Raw genomic sequence first — 24,817 nt, forward strand, 5'->3', positions numbered from 1 at the left:
ACACGCTCCTTTGGCCCTTGAAAAAATGTGTAAAAGTTGTAAACCTTTTCAACCCCCCGTGTAACGTAATAATTGGATGTTCGCGCACATGTTTATTCGCAAATTTCCGATTACAGAAATTAATTTTAGGTTATTTAAAATCTTGCTTTGATTTTATGCATATTTCAAAAAATAGAATGTGCGTAGAAGAGGTATACATGTATTATTCTATTATACGGAAATATCAAATTCAAAATATTTTTTTTTTCAATTTTCTCGTCATTATGGAATGAACAAATATGAAAATGAAATTGAAAAAAAAACATATGTAATAAACATTATATTCATTTTTTGTTTAAGTTCAAATCACTGATTTAATTGAATAAACTGGAGAAAAATTCTGGAAACACTGCTGCAAAAAAGGAAAGATACTTCTTGATTCCTCATTAACTAGGAAAATTTTAAGAATAATTTGTTTTGTGGCTTAGACATTGTCCTCTATATCTGATTATATATGATATAAAGAAAATCAAAATTGATTTTGTAAAAGTAATACGGTGAGGTCTTTTTTTACACGAGGGATGCGTTCCAAATTCGTATGGGATCGCGTAAAAAAAGACTTTTTTGAGTTGCGAATATAACGAAGAAAACCGTTTTGAAATGTTTGAAACTAATTTGAATCTGATAGTGGCCAGTCTAGAGATCAAAATTCAATATTTTAAATGTTCAGTATTTACACCAATAGTTGTGATTTTTTTTTTTTGAAAACTGATATATGGTACCTTGTGAACCTGAAACGGAAAACGTAATTGAAATGAGGTCGATAGCTTGTACCGTTTGTGAGTTATTAAGAAAAGAAAATCGCGTAAAAAAACCGTGTAAAAAAAGACCATACTATATATATCTCGGGATTGACCAATAATTTTCGGGGTGATAGTTGTTTCTTACATGAAATTTTCTATAAACACGATGAAATGATGAAACTCAAAATAAAAAAATAATCTATCTGGCAACACTTCTGGTCACAAATTATATTTTTTTTGACGTAGAATTACGTCTTACGGCAGCATATACAGGGGTCCAATTTCAATACAGGAATCCAATTTCAAAAACCGAAAACAACGAGAACGTCACAAAAATTTTCCACTTTCAAACGTTTTAAACTCAGTCAGTTTCTAACCGATTTCCTTCATTTTTGCAGCAATCGATTAGAAAATCATCTAGGTAAGCACCCGTCAAAAATGCAGAAAATTGTAAACTGATTGTTCGAACTTTTATACTGTTGAAAGTTGTCAAGCCTCGTCGAAACGCAAATGTCTGATTGGTCGCCTAATGTTTCTTCCCCTAACAATGTCAACAGAATATACCTAATTGACTTGGAATGCGCGCTATGTGTTTTATGTATAATTCATTCCATGTTGAATGTTAATCGTGGCGATGAAAGAAAAGCCGGGTTTCAATTTCTGGCTGATCGCGCTGGGCGCGTGAGCCACCTGTCTATTTGGCGACGGTTATGGAGTTTTCGGTAGCTGCAGAATTATTGGAAACAGCAGGCAATTCTAGGGAAAACGGAAGAACTAGAATCATTGGCGAATGGTTATCCGAAATGATGATCATTGAACAAGCTTGTCAGTGTGAAATATAGTTGCTGTTGTGAAATATAAAAGCACCTTCTGGTACTCTACAATTATGTGATTGAAGTATTTAAGATTTTTCATCATGTAATGTAAAACTGCAAATTTCATTTAAGAACTTGTTGGTGGCCCTGAGAAGGGCCGGTTGTAATTTATATTTGTTTTAGTGCTGGATGGTAGCAGATAACAAAAATGCAGAACTTACACCATTTGCTTTTTAAAACAAAACGTACTTCGTACTGACATCACAGTAGAATTTCGACCTTCATAATCATGTCTACCATCGGCAATATCAAACGCGCAACAACCTGCTTCCATTCGGGAACGTTGTCTCCTATCAAGCCGCATCACGACACGATACGATGTTACTTATTGCCTTTATGAGAGCTCTATCGCTGCGGCTCGACAGAATGTCCACAAGAAATCATTTTTTGTACATCCGTATTACGAAACGGAGACAAACTGTGGGAACTTGAAATTGAGGCGAGGCTATTCAGAAGATAGCTCTTAACCAGAATAAAATGAGTTTTATTTTTCGTAAATTGGTATTGCGACATACGAAATAAAAATTTTCAAACGTTGGAGAATGGTATAACTGAAAATAAAGGAGTGGCTTATTTATTATGTCATTGCGGATACTTACGCGATTTGATTGACAGTTAGCCCATATATTTTCTGTCAAGTTAACGTTAACGCAACGCAAACGTATCCATTGTGTTTGGGCCTTTAAGCACATCGATTAGTGCGCCTTTGACGTAGAACTACGTCTTACGGCAACATATATAGTGGTATAAATTGTAAAACCGAAAATATCGAGAGCTTCACAAAAATTGACCACTTTTAAATGTTTTAAACTCAGTCAGTTTCCAATGGATTTCGTTAATTTTTGAAGCAAAAATAATATACGAAAAAATATACGAAAATATATACCGCTTCACACCATTAAATTGATTAACCCCAATCGAGCGTATTTCCAAACCTATTGCTAAAAACATTATTGACATAAGACAGGCTAATAATTCAACGTTAACCTTGCGGTCGTGTCTAATAAACAACCTCTTTAACTATTTAATAGCCGTCACACGGCATTCATCATAGGCAAATAAAAAAGGGAGGAAATGCCTCCGGTGGATTTGGGCTGTTACCGAATCGCGCTGTTTGTATAGTACTGACACGAACGTATGTATGAAAAACAGCTTCTTCTCTCTACATTCGCTATTCCGAAGACATCCTATAAATAATGCCGAATCGACACACGAAGTACATTTTTCGCCTCCATTTGTGATGCTCTTTTCCCAATATGACTACCCGACTGCTAGTGCGGTATCACGAACGAACAGCAACAGAAAAAGTATTTTGAGAAGATAGAAAAAATAGGCTGTTATCTTGGGATGCCTGGTTTCATACTTTTTTAGAGTGTATATTTCTTCTGAAAGAAAAAAAATACCGGTTCTATACCCATAAAAAACAAGCCCCTTGATCAACCACACATTGCCTTGTGAAAGTTATTTTTGTAACTGAACCACACTCGTACAGGCGTGTGTGGAGCATAGCGCAATAGTGAAGGGTGATCGATATTGGTCTTAGGGGGTTTAATTGTCCAAAACACCACGCCGGAGACATCGGAGATTGCAGGTTCGAGTCCCGTCTGGAAGAGGGAAATTTTTTCAAGGTATAAAGCACATCCTCAGCCCGTGTTCATTTTTCGCATCATCGAAAAAATCAACTTAAAATATATTAATTTTTTTTTTTGTTTTTTTGAAACATTTTCAATTTCATTTTGAATTTTATTCAATACTTTTTATAAAGAGTATCGAACGTTTTCGGCATGAAACTGCAGCAGAAAACCGTCCGAAGACGCTCAATATCCTATAATATTTTTCATTCATTTTTATGTTTTCAAGTTTATTTGTATTTTTTACACTTTTTAAATTTTTGATTCGTTTTATTTTTTTAAATTTTTTTTTTAATTTTCGGTTTTGTTATCAATTTATTTTTATTGCTTAAGTTTATTACCTTTTTTTTTGTTTTTTGAATCAATTAGAGAACATCCAATAATTACGTAGCACAAAAATAACTAGTTTGGACTCTCTCTCCTTTTGTATAGATCTTCAAAATTTTTCGTATGGGTTACAAGGCTTTATAAATAAATTAAATTAAAGACAAAAATACAATCAATTAACCCTCATGAAGTTGTCCTCTCAAATATAAACTTAGTGTGCTTTTTAAGATTGCAGGCGACATATCGATGTTAACAATATGCTGTAGTTCATTAAATGATCTCATGAAACGGCATGTAGGCTCATGTTGTGAATAATACCGAGCTCGTTGCGGAGGATTAAACACTCTTGGATTCCTTAGCGTTACCGTATTGCTATTACGATGTATTCGGGATGAAAGGGTTCGACTATCGGTCCTTCCTGCTAATACATTGGTGAAAAAGACAGACAACCTGGAAGGGGGCCCTTCCCAACAAGTGTTACGTATACAGTGGAAGTTCTCTAACGACATTTCGGTTTTGAATAATAGCGAATTTATTTATTTCACTGGGTCAGTGGAAATCTACGCGGGAATAGAGAAACGATATTGCGATTTACGACGCAAGAAAAAAAATGCCAGAAAGCCCTAAGTGGGCTCTGGGAATAAAGAAATTCGCTATAAGTAATGTTTCCCATTGAAAAATAAATTAACTAGGGTAAAAGCACCGGTTTTGGCCATAGTATGTTATGTATGAGAGATATTTGTCCTTCTTCCTTCGAAAAATATATAATTGAATCAGTTCAACGGGAAAATCGGATGAATTATCTGTATTCTTCACTTACATTGAGTTCAAATAATTAAACAATGTTACTTTGTTTGCATATTTTTCAACCAAAAGACTTCTCTAGGCTTCTGATTTGGCCATAGCAATTGTCCACTTGAGGCTCCTTTTTTGGCCAATTTGCGAAAAAGTTGACCTAAATTACCTAAGTTTTAAAATAATAAAAATGCACTCTGATTAAATGGAACGGTCGAACGATCGAATGAAGCCGACAACGACGAAAACCAATGGCAACGACTTACTTGCATACTTGTATTAGAGAAGAAAAGCATTTAGTCCATAAAAGAAGCATTTCGGAAGCTGTTTTTCGGTTGTCGAAACGAATAACTTGTGCTGTTACGTCAAAAAGTGTTTTGTTATTTCTCAGCGGTAACGTGATAGTAAAATTCGTTTCAAATTATGTTAATGTTATGCAAAACACATTTCAAGGAAAGCTTGAATACCTGAATGCTCGTTGGGTTTTCACCTTGTGCGTGTTTTACTTAATAGTGAACTCTAAGGAAATCCAGTCCTTGTGGCGAAAGCAGCAACTGAAGTTGAAGTGCTAAATTTAAGTTCGATCTTTATTATTTCGGGAATTTTTTTTTTGTATTATTATTTTAACCGCTCTGAAATTATTTTACTCGTTTTGATGCATAGAAGTTAAGAGATGTATTTGCAGTATACCTAATTAGTTTTATGACTAATATTTCTAAATAGTTTCATGAGCTATAATATACAGTGATTTAAATATTAGAAATGATAAGTAAGTACTTTATTATCGAGTAGTAATAAAAATGTGGAGAACCCCTCTGAAGGTCAGAAACGAAAATAAAACAATTATATATTGTCATTGTAAAAATGCCATCTCTTCATAATCTATGATGTTTGCAGTAATAACTTACAGGGATTAATTTTATAATAGTTATTCAATTTCCTACAAAAAATCGAAATTGTTCTCTAGCTGTATAGCAGTAAATATGCGGTAGTAAACGAACTCACTCATAAGTCTGTAACCCCATGACACCATGTCGTCGTCGGTTGGTAGTTTAGATTGCGTGAGTCGCTGGCAATCAATCTGATCCAATTTTGTTTATTCCGCGCCTTCCTCTTATAGAGAGAGGGATAGGTGTCTCGTAAAAAAAACGACAAGCTTCGGAACCGACCTTGCAGCGACTCTCACACCGACTGCAGCCCTGCCGTTTGACATTGACCGTCAAACCGGTCGTCAAGTTCGGGTGTAAAGTCAAACGGGTGATTCAAAGTTGAACGCTGGTTTCGGCTGGTTTCAATCGAAAAAATAAATCACAGCGCGCAGCACAACCGGACAGGCTGGCGACTGTTTCCAACTGTGGGATGAAGCTTTATTACTCGAGCGAGAGACAATGCCGAAGTTCAAAAAATAACTTCCGATTGGTGGTGGGCGAACTAGTCACGCGAAGAGAATGCAATGATAATGCAATAAACTAGTAAACATCTATGTTGAAACAATGGTCGGCATGTTTTACTGATTCAACTGAACAAAAATGAAAGGAAAACTTGACTGATTTAAAGAATTGATTTTCAAGCTAGTCAAGAAAATGAAATTAAAATTCTATATAAAAAGCAGAGATACCAGATGTTTTTGAAAAATGTCTGCACCTGCTCGAACAACCTAAAAAATCTGCTTATAATCTAAAAGAAACAGTTCGAAAGTTTAGCAACAACAAAAGAAAATCGAGAATTGCCACCTGCGACAGACTCTGAAAAAAGCCACAAGCTAATTTTCATATCAATGATGAAGATGGTTCTGCGACAGAGTGGATTAGTGCAAAACTTATTCAAATGCCCACTGACGACATTTCAAGAAATACAATGCTATTTTCGGAAATCGTCTGCCCATTTTATTTAAACTATATGATGTTGGCACTGGACTGATTTATCATTTTCGTTTTAGACTGTTTGAAATATTTTGCGTTGAACCGGTTGTTATCGTACATTTATTTTTTACAATAATGAAAGTGTATACCATTATTCTCAGCACGTGCATCGCCTCCAAAAAATAGTATTATCTTAAATTCAATGCGAATTTGTTTGTATTACATTAGCAAAACATTTGTTAAATAATTTTCTTCACGTAAAGGCTATAAGGTACCACAACTCTAAAAATTTTACAACCTGTGACTGCTTAAAGCAAAATTGGTGCAAACAAAACTAAACAAAATTAATCCGAAAGAATCTAAAATGGAACAAAAATTCAGTAAAGATCAATCGTCGTGAACTCGCGTGGCACATCCCGAAACATCATGAGTCGAATCTAATTTGCATGAACCTGCTCTTCTGAATATTTCTGGAACTTTAGAATATGACGAATTCAGTCAGAACTTACTGCTCTCTACCTGTTCGAAGCGGATATCATAGTGCCGTGTGATAGCGAGAGTTGTTAACAGGACAATGATCCTCTGGAAACCACTTAGAAAGCGGTTATATAAAGAAGGATTTTTATTACCATATGACCACCTTGATATGCATAAGCTTATGAGAAAGAAAGAAAGGTTAAGGATAATCTTCGTTGGAATCTTAACAATTCTTATTCAGCGCTAGGTAATATAGCGCAACAAACGCTTCTTCATATGCCACACATTTTTAAGCAAATTTTATCCAAACTTTATTATTACCTCGACAAAAAATTATTTTTTTAATATTGCTTTTAAGGAGGGTCTCATTGCTTTTTTAAATAGCATTTTCAGTCTAAGGTATTTTTTTTTTATTTTTATTTTTCAAGGAAAAAATAGCGACATAGAGATATCAAAAATTATTAAAAGATAAACTTGTCTCTGAGACCATAGTTTTATATACTACATACATCTTTACATACATAATCGGAACGATTGCACAAGAACTGGCCCTTGATCAGTAGCAAATACCCACATACAATTTATTGGTCATAACTTTGAGTAAATAATAATTAATTTTTTTCTTTCAAATTTTTACGTCAACACTCTTTGATTGAATTGTAAGCTTACCCTATTGCAAGCAAATATTACTATATTTTATTAATGCTGAAATCTAATTTCAGATTTACCACACTATAAAATACACTAAAGTCGCTTTTTACGCGGGGGATACGTGCCGCGTAAAAAAAAACCGCGTAAATTCCGGAATCCGCGTAAAAAAACGCGTAAAAAGCGACCTTAGTGTACTTCATTCCATACCTATGCGTTAAATACTTGCATCCAGGCTTGCAAATAATGCTCTAGCCTATAAAAAGAAACATATTGAATTACATAATGTTTACGGCTTGCAAAATGATGACTTTTACCTTCTAACCGCTTTGTTAGTTTCAGTGAAATTTTATCGAAGCTGTTAGACGAGAAATTAGATCTTCGTTGAAATTTTGCGAGAAAAATGGCGATCTACTAGTGATGTCTTATTACATCTCAGCAAATCATAAAGCTTGCAATCTCGTCTTTTTCATACATCTAAACACACATGCCTAACTATATATTTCTAAGTAATTACCATTAGCATTGTCCCATTCATCTTTTAAAAAATTCAGTATCATCACGACTCCAACATCACGTGTAGCAGCGTTCTTTTGTTTAGTTGCACTGCATATCATCCGCGAGTTACGATCACTTGTTGATGTGTTCTTGTTCAACCCCCCGTTAGTAGAAGCGCTTGTCTCTTCCTCTCTATCTCCCTCCCTCTCTGTACCTCTTGGTCGGTATGACCGACAGCAATTATGATGATTAAAAAGTGGCAACTTATGCAATTGACACAAATTTCGCCGTCAATATTGAGTACACGGAGCAGATCGTGCGCGCACAGCACTGTAATTCACAGCCAAGTGTGGACCGGCCGGATTTGCGTCTATTCGTAAGAAAATTCACTGCTAAAGTAATGTACCCTTCGCCATATGCCGATACCAGGGCTAGTTCTACGGCTGGCCCTCTTGTTTGCGTTCAAAGACGCTAGTTTAGATGGCCAGTGGATTGGTCAAGACCCTTGGCGTCAGTGATGTATGATGTTGAAAAGTGGAACGGGTTTGATAAAACTTGATGGATAGTTATTCTGTGAAGTCAGTAGCCATTCTGACCTTGCCGAGAGTCGTTAGTTCAATTCTCTTGGTTTGATGGCTTCAGGTGGTTAACTGGATAATCGCGTACTAGTGGCTAGTGTGTAACTAAAATCCATCATGGTTTAACGGAAATCATTCTTACGAATAATTATCCGCTCTATTTCTTTTTCTTAAAAGTGCTATTCTATTGCGGCTTTGCAAATTGGCAATTTGCAATGCACCAAACAGCATGCTAGTTTTAACGAATCAGAAATCATCATTCAACAAAGTTCTACAAACCGATGAGTCGACGTTTAACATTGTTGATTTGACGTCAGAATCTTTGACCAGAAAAATAAATGCAAAAAAATCAAAACCCAGACTCTCTTTTGTCCGAATTATCACTACCTATGGCTAAAACTTTGATCTACAAACGCTTAAATGTTAAAGTGGTGTTATTAATTAACCTTGGCCTGCTATATTCTGGTTCGCTAAATTCTTAGCTCTCTTAGTTACGCCAATGGCTGTTAGCTAGGAAATAATTGCCACAATGACGCCTTTAGTGCTTCTTGCGTTTCTTGCTTGAAGCGTGTTGGTAACGTTTGCACTGTACATGGTAGGTTGGGGGTCATATATAAATGCAAATTCAAAAAAAAATCGAAACAATTTGTTTGATCCTATGGATAGTACACACCTCCAACATTCTTTCATAAAAAAATATTTAAATTGGACTAGAATCTAGAAATTATGACAATCAACCTTTATTTTCTCGAAACCATATTTTTCGATAAATGCCTTCACGGTGGACACGATACCTAAAAAAGCATGATATCCAGAACGTTTTTCAGTTGGACAACATGAACTAATTTTTCGGATCTTATTTCTAATTGAACCATTCCTAGCGAAATCATCCTGAACATACTAAAGTCTGAAACAAACATTTTCTAATTCTGATGAAACTTTACAGGGGTCCCTGGGGTAAAAAATGCACCAGTTAACGAAAACAGGGTTTATTCTTGTTAAAGCTGAGAGATAATCAGGGATGTCATGTAGAAAACCTCATGTAGTTTTCGACGAGTTTTCTACGTAGAATACCTTTGGTAGAATACCTAACCAAAAACGAGTATTCTATGAAAACCTACAATGAGATTTTTGTGGTGAATTACATACAGAATAAACGAAATTTAAGTTTAAAAATACTATTTATTTTTAATTGTGATGATTATTTTGTGTGAATTGAGAACGAATTTGACATTAAAATCGTTGCTTTTAATCTCCATCGATTGAATTTGATTTTGGTGTGTTTCATAAGTTTCTGGATTAAAAATACCTCCCGTTTGCAAAATATTCTAGGGCTTTCTAGCTAGTACAAACAACAAACCCAGGTATGTTTAATTTTATCTTCGAAACTTTATATAAATTAGTAAATTGAACTAAATAGCAATTCAGAACAAAAAAAAATGAGTAATTACTTAACTCAAAACTGAGTAATACTGTACCCAAAAAGTGAGTAACAATCACTCATTTTGTGAAACGCTTTGTTTCTCAATTATGCGTATTTACGGAGTTACTCAGTTTATGAGTTGTTCCACTTTTTACGAAAATGCGTCGAATCTTACTTATTTTAGAGTTATTTTTCCCGAGGGTGTGAAGAATTCTTCCTGCAACCGTTTAAAGTTACATGGAATTTTTGGTGTTTTTTTTTTATATATGCCAGGGGAACCATGAACCATTGAGATGCTGGGTACGTTCTAAATATATTAGATTTGACAGCGATAGCATAGTTCTGTAGAAATCAGGCCTTGGATGCGCCTTTGCTGTTGCACTGATTTTGTATGTGACGCCAATATTATGCGATTTTGCTTTCATCAGCATTTTTGAATGACAACAAATATAATGTTGAACCGTGAATTACGATTGAAATTATTGAGTGAAAACTTTGTTTCCTTTTTTGAGTTTCTTTATCATCGCTTGTTTCGCCATAATCACAAAGTAGTCCAGAAAAACACTTTCATGCTTCTTCGAGTTTCTTTTTTTTTTGTTATGTTAATTCTCCCGTTACTTAAATACATCTAATCAGCGCAGCGAATGGCATTTTATGACTCATACTGTGAACTTTCGAGTGTTTGAGTGTTTTTTTAGGTAAGTGTAATAATTTGGAAAGTCACTAATGGGGGCAAAATACACCCTGCTGGAGTAAAACAAACAGACAAAAAGTATCTTACAAATGCTAAAAAATGCACCCCATCAAAATGGCAGAAGGAACTACAATTTGGAGCGGCTCATTTTGTCATCCAATATATAATCAAGTGTAAGTTGTGAACTAGGCAAATAAATATGAGCATTTTTCCTACTCAACCTCTATAAATTACATTTCAAATGTTTCCAGGACCACCCTAGTGTAAATTAAAGGAACCACTCTAAAGGAAATCAAGTTTAGGATGCCCAATAAACATCAGAATAATTTACATGTGGTATGGAGCAAGCTGTGAGTCATTTTAAAAGTCAATTCTAAAATATCCCATACCAGTTGCCCAAAAACGTCCTAGAAATCGATTTTCGATCTAAAATTTTTTTCCTGATAACACCTGATCTCGATGTTTTGTGTAAAAATCAGTCATTTGGCATCAAAATAAATCAATTTTTCCAATTTCATGGTGTATTTTCGAGGGTAAAAAAATTACAACTTTGAGCGCTTTGAGGCACCCTTAAACCATGTTCGTTTGACCTGAAATTTTTCGCAGGAAATTTTTTGGGCCAATAAACATAACGAACAACGTCGGTTTTTAAAATTTCATGTTGAATTTTTTCCTTACAGTCATTATCACCCTAATGTATGTAAGTATTAGGGTGGAGAATCGTTATATGGAAAAAACGAAACTTGAGAGCAGAAAGCCAGAACCAATTTTATTTTTGTTCTATTTGGGGCCCCAAAAAATCATAAATTTATCGGAAGTCGATTGGTTTTGTCTCCGCTTGGCGCATTGCATTTCAAATTTATATGAAGATTTCTATGGAAAAACCAACTTTTATGCATTTTCCATTCTAAAGAGCTCAAAATGGCTCAAACCCTTGGTTTCATAACTTCAAATGGTAGGTTTTTTGATGCCTAACAACTTGGCCGAAGACACTAAAGAGCTATAGGGTGTTCCAAAAAAAAAATACTAGAGCTGTTCAAAGTTGAGTATGTCGAAATTTATGTTACAAATCATTTTTTCTGCCAACACTGCCAGTATACCGGCGTCAGTCAGATCTAACCTCTGCCAAAAAACTTGGTTCTGGAAAATCGATCTCTTTCCCCCACCCTAGTAAGTATGCTTTTCGTGTTGTTTCACAAGGATCTTGAAACTTTCAAAAATAGAATTTAATTACCAACTACAAAAAATAAAGTAAATGTATTGTTTTCGCGAAAAATACCTAAAACGACTATCCTTAAGGATGTGTTCACTACGGTGACATCAACTGGAAATTGACTTTCCGAGTGTTCCCGAAGTCCTATTGAGATGAAATTTTGTATGGGAACTTTTTTCGAGAAGACGAAACTTTTGAGCCCGACAGCTAAACGAAATTTGAGGGTCAATTTTTCCCATACATGTCATTGCCAACCCAGTGTGTTTATACAGTGCATTAAAATTACATAAAAATCTCATAATTCGAATTAAAAATTACGAGTTTCAAAAATACTCGTTCTTCCAAAAAAACTTAGAAACAATTTTTGTTCTAACTTGCGACGAGTTCCAAAAGTTGCAGAAAATATCAGTTTCACATGGTTTCAAACTCGAGGAATCATTCTAATCGAGGAATCAATTTCTACGCCTTTCCAAAACCAACGTTTAAATCATATTGTGGCAGAATCTATCCAACCACGTCAGGGGAGCTGCGTAGCCGCAAGGTTACAGAGTCCGCTTTGTCAAGCGGATGGTCGTGGGTTCGAATCTCAGTAGAACCAGGCCATCCGATGTCAAAAAGGACTCAAGCATGGGTTTTTTCTCAGGCACTCCACCAGTTACACTTCCTTTACACTGAAATCTGCAAATACCTTTGCGTGACTTCCTCTTAACAAAAAATTAGTCCCTCTTATCAATAGAACTGGCCAGAAGGACGCACGACGAAACTTCTCCAGGAAATTATAATTGGTGATATTTGGCAAGAGGAACGAGTATCGGTATATAGTAGAACAGTAGAGTAGTGAGGGGCAAAAGTACGCACGGGGTAAAAGTACGCAATGACCTTTTCGAAATATACGAGCGAAATAAACTGTATTAAGTATTATAACGTCAGGTAATCACACATGTAAGCACATAAGATTCCGTTTAAATGGTGCAAAGCTATGAAGAAAATTGTGTTTTGAGCTGTTTTGATCTAATTTTCTTAGTTTTGGGAATTATGATTGATCTATTGGAAAACTAAAGAAAATCGAAATCAACAGAACCCAAAAATCTCTTGTATAATTGTGGTTTGTAGTGTGAATTTGTTTGCCGAAAATATTTTGAAGTTTGTCATAAAACTCAAACCAGCTGGTAAACTCATTGTGGGGCAAAAGTACGCATAGGGCGTGGGGCAAAAGTACGCACTAAGTGTCATTAACCGTAATGAAAAAATGCGTTTAATACCAATGTTTTTGTACAGGAATAATCAGTGTACAAGAATAATCAGTGATATGCGAATATGCTCCGAAACTAAGGAATACTATGGTTTTATGATTTAATTAATAGCCCTACCCCGAGACTGGAAATCGACTTTAGACGCCATTTTAAAATTCTAGATGGTGACTTTAGGTTCGTCTGGTGTCGTGTTCAGGTCTCTTGGCATCATTCCGAATCCAAAAGTGTTCATATGAGATGGTATTTGGTCAATTTGAGATGTTTTTCAGAAACCGGAAGTTACCATCTTGAACTTTAAATCGCATTTAAAGTGTATTTCTGGTGTCTGCGCATCATCCCAATCTGTAAAATACACACATCGGTATTCGGCCATTTTGGGTTGTGTTCCGGAAACCGGAAGTCACCATCTTGGAATTCAAGATGGCGTCTGGAATCGTTTTCGGGTCGTTTTCGGGTCTCTTGACATCATTCCGAATCCGAAATAACTCATATGGGGTGGTATTTGGTCAATTTTTACTGTTTACCGCAAACCGGAAATCACCATCTTTAATTTAAAAATAGCGTCTGAAATTGATTTTTGACCTCAGAGCATCAATTCGATTCCAGAAATACCCATATCGGGTGGTATTCAATCATTTATGGTTGTTTTGCGGAAACCGGAAGTCGCTATTTTGGAATCTAGTATGGCATCTGGTGTCGTATTCGGGTCTCTAGAAGCCCCAGTGGAATCTATTCCGGATGGTCCATTTTCAGGGCATATCACCAGAACACCCAAAACCCGGCCTATGGAAGTAATTTTATGACCTTTGAACCAATAATTGTAAGATTCTGTTCAAATATTCATAAAGTTTCTATGATTCAGAACATATCCCCAGAAAACCTGGTTTCCGGAAATAAGAAAATTGTTTCGCAGCACCGCTCTCACGCAGCCAAAAAGAATCAGTGCAAAACTAGCATAAAAAGTATAAAGTTTATTGCGGATAGTGTAATAAATACACTGTTCATACAGTGCGAACATTTGCCCCGTATGCTGGGTAAAAGTTCGCATTTGAGTATCTTTTCTAAAAAGTGAAATTCACATGCTACAAACAAAATTCGAGAAACTCTGGTAATACATTTTAAAGACAAAAGGTTCATGTACCGCTTGGAAACAAAACCGAATTTTATAATAATTGTTTGCAATAGTTCTGTTTTAAAAACATTTAAGTGCGTACTTTTGCCCCTCACTACTCTAAGCGTGTAAGCACATCTGTTCAACTGAAGAACCAAAAACAAGACAAAATTCCTTAATTTTAAGTATCGACATCTACGCAACGCATTTTACACTCGAAATTTCATTACGCTTATACTGCATTCATTCTTCAAAAGGACTGTATGAGCTCTCGCCGCTTTTTCGTCGAGAGAATCCTTTGTTCTCCCCGGTAGGGGAGAACCGTACAAGACGCACCAGTTGGGTAAGATGGCCCACGCTATTAATTCCCCAAAATACTTACGTAACTATTCATGAATTTTATTTAAGCTTTTATGATTAACTGACTAGTAAATAATACAAAAAACTATGGCTCCCCTAGCCTTTACACTTTTGGAGTTTATAATACTATAACTTTTACCTAAAAACAAACAAAACTGAAATTGGGGCAAAATGCACAATGAAGAGCTTGCAGGAGATTGCTTGACAACTGAGAGCATGTTCCATTATTTATGATTTTACTTTCGAGACTTCAAGTGCTTCTGGCTTCGCGTGCTGATATCTGCTAGTGGCATATTAGCCTACTGCTTTGGAGCATACTGACCTTCGTTGTGGTGCGTTTTGGTCACGGGCTTGTTTGGTGGCAGTGGTAATTTTTACCAAAAAAAGACAATGAAATCGAGTATTTTAAATTGAACTTCGTCATGAACATGCAATAAATAGATCCTACAATCTTCCTACTCGTTCAATGTCGCTTTGGAATGATTTGAAGCGCGGTAATTCGCGCAAATGCTTAACTGGTGCGTTTTGTACAATCCTCCCCTACTGGTATAGCGAGGGCGCCTTTTCATGATAAACGTACAGTACCACCCGCATACGTGCAACGGTTTTTATGTAGATGTATTTTTAATGAATTTCATTGTTGCCCAAGTTGAAAACTGAATATCTTGACTAACGACAATCATTCTTTCACATTGTATCTGGGTGGGTACAGGGTACGACGAGTCAGGAAAGAAGCCCCTTAAGACCTGATCCATCGAATAAAGTTGTATCTGCAAGGATATTTGGGCCCGTGTGTACTATATTTTAGGCTCAAATTAATGGCATTGAACACGATGCAAATTTGTGAGGACCTGGCACAATTTTCAACCGTTACAGAGACAGGAAACACGCAAACGAGATTGCTGTTTGTGAGCTATTCACGCCGGAATATAACGTGTTCATTCCAGCTCGCTCAGTGCAGATCGAGGGTGTGGTGGCCGAAACGAGTATGATTGTCGAGAAACTGCTGAAAACTGGAACCGGCCGTTTTAAGGATTCCAGTTTTCAACCAGTGGAGATACTGAACTGCAAGCAATTGCATTCAGTATCACTCGACAAAAGTGTAAAAACTTAGTTAGCTAGAGACTATGCCAGAAAAAGAGCACACTTTTCTAACGTTGTCATTTGAACGTACATTTCAATTCGGGTTCGGTTTATGTCTATGTTCAGCCAGCGGATACCATGGAAAAATTCAAACGAGATTGGGTAAGGCGTTCCTTATCAGTCTAGCCAGAACCTTACGAAGAACGTTAGAGAAAAAGTTCGAGAACTTGCTCATAAATGAAAAAAATCATTGAGAATCTTACATGAACTGTTGATAAACCATGTTGAAAAACCACATGTAAGAGAAAAAGTTGATATAAATAAAAATATTCATTTTTTAACAAACTAATGGTGTGTTCTTTATTTTTAGGCCGGTCTATATCGTTCAATATCGACCATTTTTAACGAAAACAAAAATTTGCATACTTATTTGGCTGAGCGAACTGAGTATTCTTCACAAGTAGAGGAATTTTCAAAACTTGAGCTTATATTTCTAAAAACTGTTTAAGGAAGATATGCAGGGAATTTGTAATGCTTTGCCAAACAAAAAATAAATAAACGGAGAAAAATTAAAATAAACCATACATTTTTAAATAAAAAAAATTAATTTCTGTTTTATATTTTTCACGAAAACTTGATGTTATAATAAAAGTTTTAGTGAACAATTTTAGGTTGGAGGAATGTGAAACAATTTTTTTAGGGTAAGTTCCAAAGATTTTTCATATGAAACGATTTAAAAAAACGTATTACAAAAATAACACTGTACGACAGAAGCTAAAAAAATTGTCCTGAATCTTAACATGGAAGATTATAGCTTTTCAAACATTCTTTGCATTTAGGTGCCCCTAGCAAGGATAGCAGTAATTACTCGCCGGACTCGTCACTGACTATACGCAATTCTGAGGCGGCTCATTCGTTGTTTTGCTTTCGTCTCGATTGGACGCAAATTGTTCAGCTCTGCTTAATTCGCAAAATAACAATACACGAGTACGGGTGTTTTTTTTGTCGGTTAGTTCTTGTGCAGAGCGATAACAATAGGCTGCAGTATATCGGCAGAAACATCTTCTGCACACTGGTAGGGGCAGGCTACCCCGCCAGTGATCCGATACGCAGCTGATATATCAGCAAGAATAATTCCCCCGCACCGCTGTTACCCCGCTAGCAACACGGACCACCATACGATCGAGCGAGTGGAAATCAACAACAAGTGGCATCTACAAGACCACGGCCACTGTGTTACAACACGAAGCTGGATCGTCATTGTTTGTTCTGCGGAGACACACTTCCAGATTGATCCTACTAGCAGCCGAGAGGTCGTGACTAAGACGTTCGGTGAAGTATCCACTTTAGAATTATTATCATTATTAATATTATTACTATCAATATTATTATTATTATTATTGTTGTTATTATTATTATAATAATTATTATTATTATTAGTATTAGTATTATTACTATTGTTATTATTATTAGTATTACTGTCTTTTTTTTTTTATTTGATCCATTGTAGTTTGAAATATTGTTTTTAAAATTTAATACCAACTATTTGATCCCTTCCCCACACATTCGAATATTTATCGTTTGTGTGCGGTAGAGCGTAACGCTCCCGCAAAATGGACGACATGCAGGTGCAACTTTTCCTGGATGTGGAAACAAATGGGAAAGAAATTGAAATATCCCTTACCTCCCCCTGTACCATCCCCGCTACCTAGCCCTGTACCAAGGGTACCGGAAATACGGGTAAAAGCTTACCCAGATGCCGCTAGCGGTCCCTACGTTGTTTACTTCCGGCCCATAAAAAACCTTTGAATATAATTCAAATAGGCAAAGACCTGGCAAAACAGTTTCCGGCCGTAACCGAGATTACGAAGGTAGGGCCGAACAAACTGCGAGTTGTCGTGAGTAGCTTGAAGCAAGCAAACGAAATTGCTAGCTACGAGCTCTTTACAAGGGAGTACCGCGTGTACATCCCTGCCAAGGACGTGGAGATCGACGGTGTGGTTACCGAAGGAAGCCTCACGGTCGATGACATTTTGCGTCACGGGGTTGGCTGTTTCAAGAACCCTCTGATTCAAAATGTAAAGATACTGGATGTCAAGCAATTGCATTCAGTATCCATCGAAGAAGGGAAGAAAAAATTCCTCCCTTCGGATTCCTTCCGGGTGACATTCGCCGGATCCGCACTGCCGAGCTACATAGCTTTGGACAGGGTTCGTCTGCCTGTACATCTGTTTGTACCGCGGGTCATGCATTGCCAAAATTGCAAGCAGTTAGGCCATACAGCCACCTACTGCTGCAACAAGGCACGCTGCAGCAAGTGCGGAGGCAATCATGCTGAGACCGCTTGCAGTGAGGATACTGAAAAGTGTCTTTACTGCGAGGGAACTCGGCATGACCTTTCGGCGTGTCCCGCGTACAAACAGCGCGAGGAAAAAATTAAGCGTTCTCTTGAGGAACGATCAAAGCGCTCTTTTGCAGAAATGCTGAAGAGGGCTGAGCCACCCTCGACAGGAAACATCTTTTCCTTTTTGCCAACCGATGAGGGTACATCTGACGATCCCGTCGAAGGGTGTTCTTATGCCTTGCCAGAAGGATCTAGGAAGAGGAGAATGCTCAACTCTCCTAATTTTTCTCGCAAAGGTCGTAAGATAACCCCTAGCGAAATGACCAATAAGACAACACAAAAAGGAAGCGGTGAAGAAAAACCGAAGCAAGTACCCTCCGGTTTTAATTTTAAATCAAACCAGGAGTACCCACCACTTCCTGGGGCACCAAAAACCCCTCGTGCACCCATTTCTCGATCAGAAGACATAAAATATAAATATTATGAACCCTGTCATAAAATTCTCTGATCTTGTGGACTGGATATTCAAAACATTCAACATACCAGATCCCCTTCAAAACATTCTTCTTACCCTTCTCCCTACAGTGAAAACCTTTTTGAAGCAACTCACAGCAACTTGGCCCCTCATTTCAGCTATCGTATCTTTCGATGACTTATACGTCGAAAGAGGTTAGGAATTTTGTCACTGTGTTACAGTGGAGCTGCAGAAGTATCATCCCCAAATTTGATTTATTTTCACATTTGATAAACACATACAATTGTGATGCGTTCGCGCTCTGTAAAACTTTTCTCAATTCAAATGACCAACTTAATTTCCACGATTTTAACATCATTCGTCGAGATCGAGACTCACACGGTGGAGGGGTACTTTTAGGGATCAAAAAGTGCTATTCTTTTTTCAGAATCGACCTCCCCTCGATCTCGAATATTGAAGTTGTTGCTATTCAAACAAATATGAATGGAAAAGGCCATGGGCGCAACTAAGGAAAATTTCTAGGGGGGGCTAGTTTTCATGTATGTCATTTTAAAAAAGAGAAAAAAGAGTTTGTATATGCTTATTTAATAACGCTTTAAATAGTATCGTAAAAGCAGAAACAAATCACTTAGGGATAGAATCTCCGAAGATGTACTGAATATCTTGAACACACCGTCAACGCCAAGCTCTTTCAGCAACACTGATTCGTTATTGAGGAGAGCCAGATTTGGTAAACGGCTGGGCAGTGTTTTTTAACAGTTCACCCGTACTAGTTAGATTAAAATAGAGCCCAGTGTGGTTCAAGGCATAATGCCCTATTCCAACCTCCACGTGGTACCGACTGGGATACGAGCAACCAAGGAAAAACCGGTGAACCGGTGGGAACTTGGTCGTATGCTGACAGGAAGGGGTAGTTGTTCTCCTTAGAGAGCAGCTTGTCTGCGCGTCTACCCCACAGGCTAGGGGTGGCTCAAACAGCGACTGATCCGGACCGGACGGTTGAACTATGAAATGCGGTGTCTCGCCAGCTACATCTATGGCGGCAGCTCCGTCGCGAGACAAGGCATCGCAGCCCCAGTAAGGCAGCATACTAAAATCAACATACTACGGAGAATCAAGAATTCAAAACCCAGCCGACGAAATAAAGCAGGCATTGGACGACGCGAATATTTGCTATTTTTTAATACAGAATTTATTTCGTGCAAATAAAAATCGTACCAAAAATAGCAAATATTTGCGTCGTCTAATACCTGCTTAAGGACGACGATTAGAAGCTCAGTACATGTAACAGTAGATCGCTTAACGACCCGGATCCCGGATCGTTGCGCTCCAGGAGCTTTGACGGAAAGGAGAGAAGGTACGGTGGATTTGTGGCCGCAAGGCACGATAGCTGCTCGCGTAGAGACATCAAGATCGTCGTTGGGGACATGAACGGAAGGAAAGACTTATATAAGCCGGTTATCGGCCCGCACAGCCTGCTATGCACCAACTTCGCAGCTTCCCGCGGATTAGCAGTTCAAAGTCCTTTCTTTCCTCGACCAACGTGCAGCAAAACAAATTGACCACGTTCTCAACGACGGCCCGTTCTTCTCAGACATTAAGAACGTACGCACCTATCACGGTGATGATCGGACATGACCACTTCGATACAAAAAACTACAAAACCCTGATATAACCGGTAGTCCTCTACGGAAGTCCTTTTGGTGTTTTCGAACAGAAGGTGCCTATCGGCGAACAGAAGGTGACTATCTACGGTGGAGCACAAGCGGACGACGGATAATGCCGACAGCGCATGAACCATGAGCTACAAGCGTTGCTTGGAGAGAACCCCATTGCACACCTGGCGAAAGACAACAGGTTGCGGTGGGCCGGTCACATCGTAAGAATGCCGGACGACAACCCTGTGAAATCACTTCTCTTCAGCAACCCTACCGGCACAAGAAATTAAAAGGCGCAGCGTGCATGATGGCTCGACCAGATCGAAAGAGACTTGCGAGTGATGAGACGTCTGGGGAACGGGCCCAAAACCAAGTAAAAGGGCGACTTCTTGATACATCACGAGTTATTACAGCTCTCGTCTGACTGGTAAGGTGAGTAAGAGAGCAAGGGTTGAGAATCGATTCTGGGTGCAGAACTAGTTCTTAGCCAATGAATGACGACATCTCAATTTGTGTTGATTTTGATGCTCTGATAAGTAATATGGAATGTAGATATATTGAATACAATCATTCTCTGGGAAATTCTAGGGGGGGCTAAACACTTTCTAGGGGGGGCTTCAGCCCCCCCCTAGCCCCCCCGTAGTTGCGCCCAGCGTTAGATTGCCAGTGGAAAGTAAGCAACGATCCCCACGGTAGTGATCATCTTCCAATCGTTATATCAATTGCTAATGGTTCAACTCCCCCGAACCCAATCAATATTTCCTACGACCTTACACGTAATATTGATTGGAAGCGTTATGAGTCTATTATAGCGGAATCTATCGAGACTCACGAGGAACTTCCTCCGGAGGAAGAATACGCGTTCTTAGCTGGCTTGATAATCGACGCCGCGACTCAAGCTCAGACGAAACCGATACCCGGGGTAACGATTAAACAGCGCCCTCCCAACAAATGGTGGGACAAAGAGTGCTCTGAGCTGTACGCGTGAAGGTCCGCGGCGTATAAGGACTACCGGGAGTACGGCACTGTCAACCTACTTCGAAAGTACGAGGCACTGGGCAGGCAGATGAAGAGCTTAGTAAAGGCGAAAAAACGCGGGTACTGGCGGCGGTTCGTGAACGCGTTGTCGAGGGAAACAGCGATGAGCACTCTTTGGGATACCGCCAGGCGCATGCGGAACGTGACGTTTCGAATGAGAGTTAGGAGTATTCAGATCGCTGGATACTCGATATTGCCAAAAAGGTCTGTCCGGACTCTGTACCGGAACAGAAAACCTTTCGCGACGCGCTTTTAGTAACTACGGAAGAGCCTTCATTTTCGATGTTGGAATTTTCAATGGCTCTCCTGTCGTGCAACAATAAGGCTCCAGGGTTAGATAGAATAAAATTCAACCTGTTGAAGAATCTACCCGACTCTGCAAAAAGACGCTTGTTGAATTTGTCCAACAAGTTTCTTGAGCTAAATATTGTTCCGCATGACTGGAGGGAGGTAAAAGTCATTGCTATTCGGAAACCCGGGAAACCTGCCTCTGATCACAATTCATATAGGCCGATTGCGATGCTCTCTTGCCTCCGGAAATTAATGGAGAAAATGATTCTCTTACGGTTAGACAAATGGGTCGAAACAAACGGTTTTCTTTCAGATACTCAATTTGGCTTTCGCCGGGGCAAAGGGACGAACGATTGCCTAGCGTTGCTTTCTACTGAAATTCAACTCGCCTTTGCTCGAAAAGAGCAAATGGCTTCTGCGTTCTTGGATATTAAGGGGGCTTTTGACTCTGTCTCTGTAGAAGTTTTAAGCGCGAAACTTCATTCGCAGGGACTTTCACCAAATTTGAATAACTTTTTGCTCAATTTGTTGTCAGAAAAGCATATGTATTTCTCACATGGCGATTCGACAACTTCCCCAATTAGTTACATGGGCCTTCCCCAGGGTTCATGTTTAGGCCCTCTCTTATATAATTTTTACGTCAATGACAGCGATGAGTGTCTTGCAAATTCATGCACGCTAAGGCAACTTGCAAACGATAGCGTTGTATCCATTACTGGTAGCGAGGCTAGCGATCTGCAAGGACCATTGCAAGATACCTTAGACAATTTGTCTGAATGGGCTCTTAAGCTGGGTATCGAATTCTCTCCGGAGAAAACTGAGTTGGTCGTTTTTTCTAGAAAGCATAACCCAGCTCAGCTGCAGCTCCTACTAACGGGTAAAACTATCTCTCAGGTTTTAGTCGCTAAATATCTCGGGGTCTGGCTCGACTCTAAATGCACCTGGGCTTGTCATATTAGGTATCTGACACGAAAATGCCAACAGAGGATTAATTTTCTTCGTACGATTACCGGAACCTGGTGGGGTGCCCACCCAGGAGACCTTCTAAGGTTATACCAAACAACGATATTGTCAATTCTTGAGTACGGCTGTTTCTGCTTTCGCTCCGCCGCGAACACGCACATTATAAAATTAGAGAGAATACAATATCGTTGTTTGCGTATTGCCTTGGGTTGCTTGCAGTCGACCCATACGATGAGTCTTGAAGTGCTAGCGGGTATTCTTCCGTTGAAACATCGTTTTTGTAATCTCTCGTACCGGTTGCTCATTCGATGCACAGTTATGAACCCATTAGTAATTGAAAATTTCGAGAGGTTGGTCGACCTTCAATCTCAATCCAGATTTATGACTTTATATTTTGACTATATGGCTCAAGATATTAATCCTTCTTCATACGATTCCTCCAATGTCGCACTTTTAGATACTTCTAATAATGCTATATTCTTCGACACCACCATGAAACAAGACATTTCTGGTATCCCGGATCAATTGCGACCCCAAGAGATCCCTAAGATTTTTTCCAATAAGTTTAAACATGTTAGTTATGATAAAAGGTTTTACACTGACGGATCTAATCTAGATGAGTCCACTGGCTTCGGTGTTTTCCACGAAAATTTTACCGCCTCCTACAAACTCGATGCTCCTGCTTCCGTGTACGTCGCAGAACTTGCTGCCATTCAGTACTCTCTTGGAATCATCGAAACCCTACCCATAGACCACTACTTCATCTTCACAGATAGTCTCAGTGCCATTGAGGCTCTGCGATCGATGAAGCCTGCGAAGCACACCCCGTATTTCCTGGGGAAAATACGGCGGTTTTAAGTGCTTTAACAGATAAAAATTACCGGGTTACCTTAGCGTGGGTCCCTTCTCATTGCTCGATTCCGGGTAGCTAAGGTGGGTGCTATTGATGGCGATATTTATGGAAGACCAATTGCTTATGATGAATTTTATAGCATTTTGCGTCAGAGAACACTCAACAGTTGGCAATCATCATGGAACTCAGATGAACTGGGACGGTGGCTACATTCCATTTTTCCTAAGGTATCGACGAAAGCATGGTTCAAGGGGTTGGATGTAGGTCGGGACTTCATTCGCGTGATGTCCAGACTTATGTCCAATCACTACACGGTAAACACGCATCTCTTTCGTATAGGGCTTGTAGACAGTAATCACTGCGTCTGTGGCGATGGCTACCATGACATCGAGCATGTTGTTTGGTCGTGTACCGAATACTGTGGTGTTAGGTCCGAGCTTATAGATTCCCTTCGGGCCCGAGGAAAACAACCGAACGTACCCGTTAGAGACATTCTGGGAAGCGGTGATCTCCAGTACATGACACAGCTATACTGCTTTCTGAAAAAACGCTGACATTAAAATTTAAAATTTTCTTTGTCTATTTGTCAGATTAAGGATACAAATATGATATGCTGAAGACACGGAAACGAAGAGCCCGCATCTATGCTTACACAAATATTTTGAACCCACAACAAACAAGAATACAATTGCTCTACCAGTTGAAAAACAAAGTTCCAAAATAGTTTTAAGTCAAAATTGTATCTCCCCTCCTATCACCTTAAATCCCCACTAGCTCGTAGTCGGCCGCGAGAATAAAAAAAAGGCCTCCCTCTTTTCCCTGCTAACGTAGAATTAAAACGAATTGTACTTGGCTCAGTAAGACAGAAAATGTATCGTGCCGTGTCAAATAAACTAATTTTAAACCAATTCTGAGGCGGCTGAGAGCACCAATATGCACAGGAATGGTTTGAAAGCTATAATCTTTCATTGTTTTCAGGACACATATTTTTCGTCTCTGTCGACCAGTTGCCGTCACATGTTTGCCCTAGAGCGTCTTCAGAGACTTAAATGAAGTTTCCCTGAAGCTAACGTAGGAACAACGAACCCGGCGAACTATTACTGCGCGGCCCGTTGATGCACTTCTATTTTTGCACCAAAATTTACAGGAATGGTTCAAAAGCAACAACCTTTCATATTTTTCAAGCTTGAGCTCTAGGCCAAAACCTGTGTCAACTAGTATAATAAATGCAAATATTTACAATTAAAAAGCTTACGGTAAATCACTGCCTGAAATGGAACCATTTTTAAGATGTTTTGTATTTAATTTTCAAAATTAATAAGAAAATAAACACAAAACTCTAGATTTTCGCTGATCGTTCAAATTTCTTTCTTTTAATTTTTTTCAACCTCAGCACTTAGAAGTTTGATTTGATTTCTGACTGTCAGAACAGTGTTTAGTTTGCTAACGTTTTTTTCCAACAGTTGTATTCTCAGTGTCTTAGCTTATCTTATCAAATTATTATTGTTAATGGCTAAGAGCACCAAAATTCGTAGGAATGGTTGAATAGCTATAATCTTTCATTTTTCCGGTTTGATTACTTACT

The 24,817-nt window shown here is 38.4% G+C and overlaps 1 protein-coding gene across 2 annotated transcripts in view; it reads right to left on the minus strand.

The window, feature by feature from the left end:
• Positions 1-24,817, minus strand: part of LOC129724798 (putative fatty acyl-CoA reductase CG5065) — a 33,221-nt gene that overhangs the window by 6,828 nt on the left and 1,576 nt on the right. The gene's annotated exons all lie outside the window — the stretch shown is intronic.

This window comes from Wyeomyia smithii, chromosome 2, assembly GCF_029784165.1.
Source record: "Wyeomyia smithii strain HCP4-BCI-WySm-NY-G18 chromosome 2, ASM2978416v1, whole genome shotgun sequence".
NCBI lineage: Eukaryota > Metazoa > Arthropoda > Insecta > Diptera > Culicidae > Wyeomyia > Wyeomyia smithii.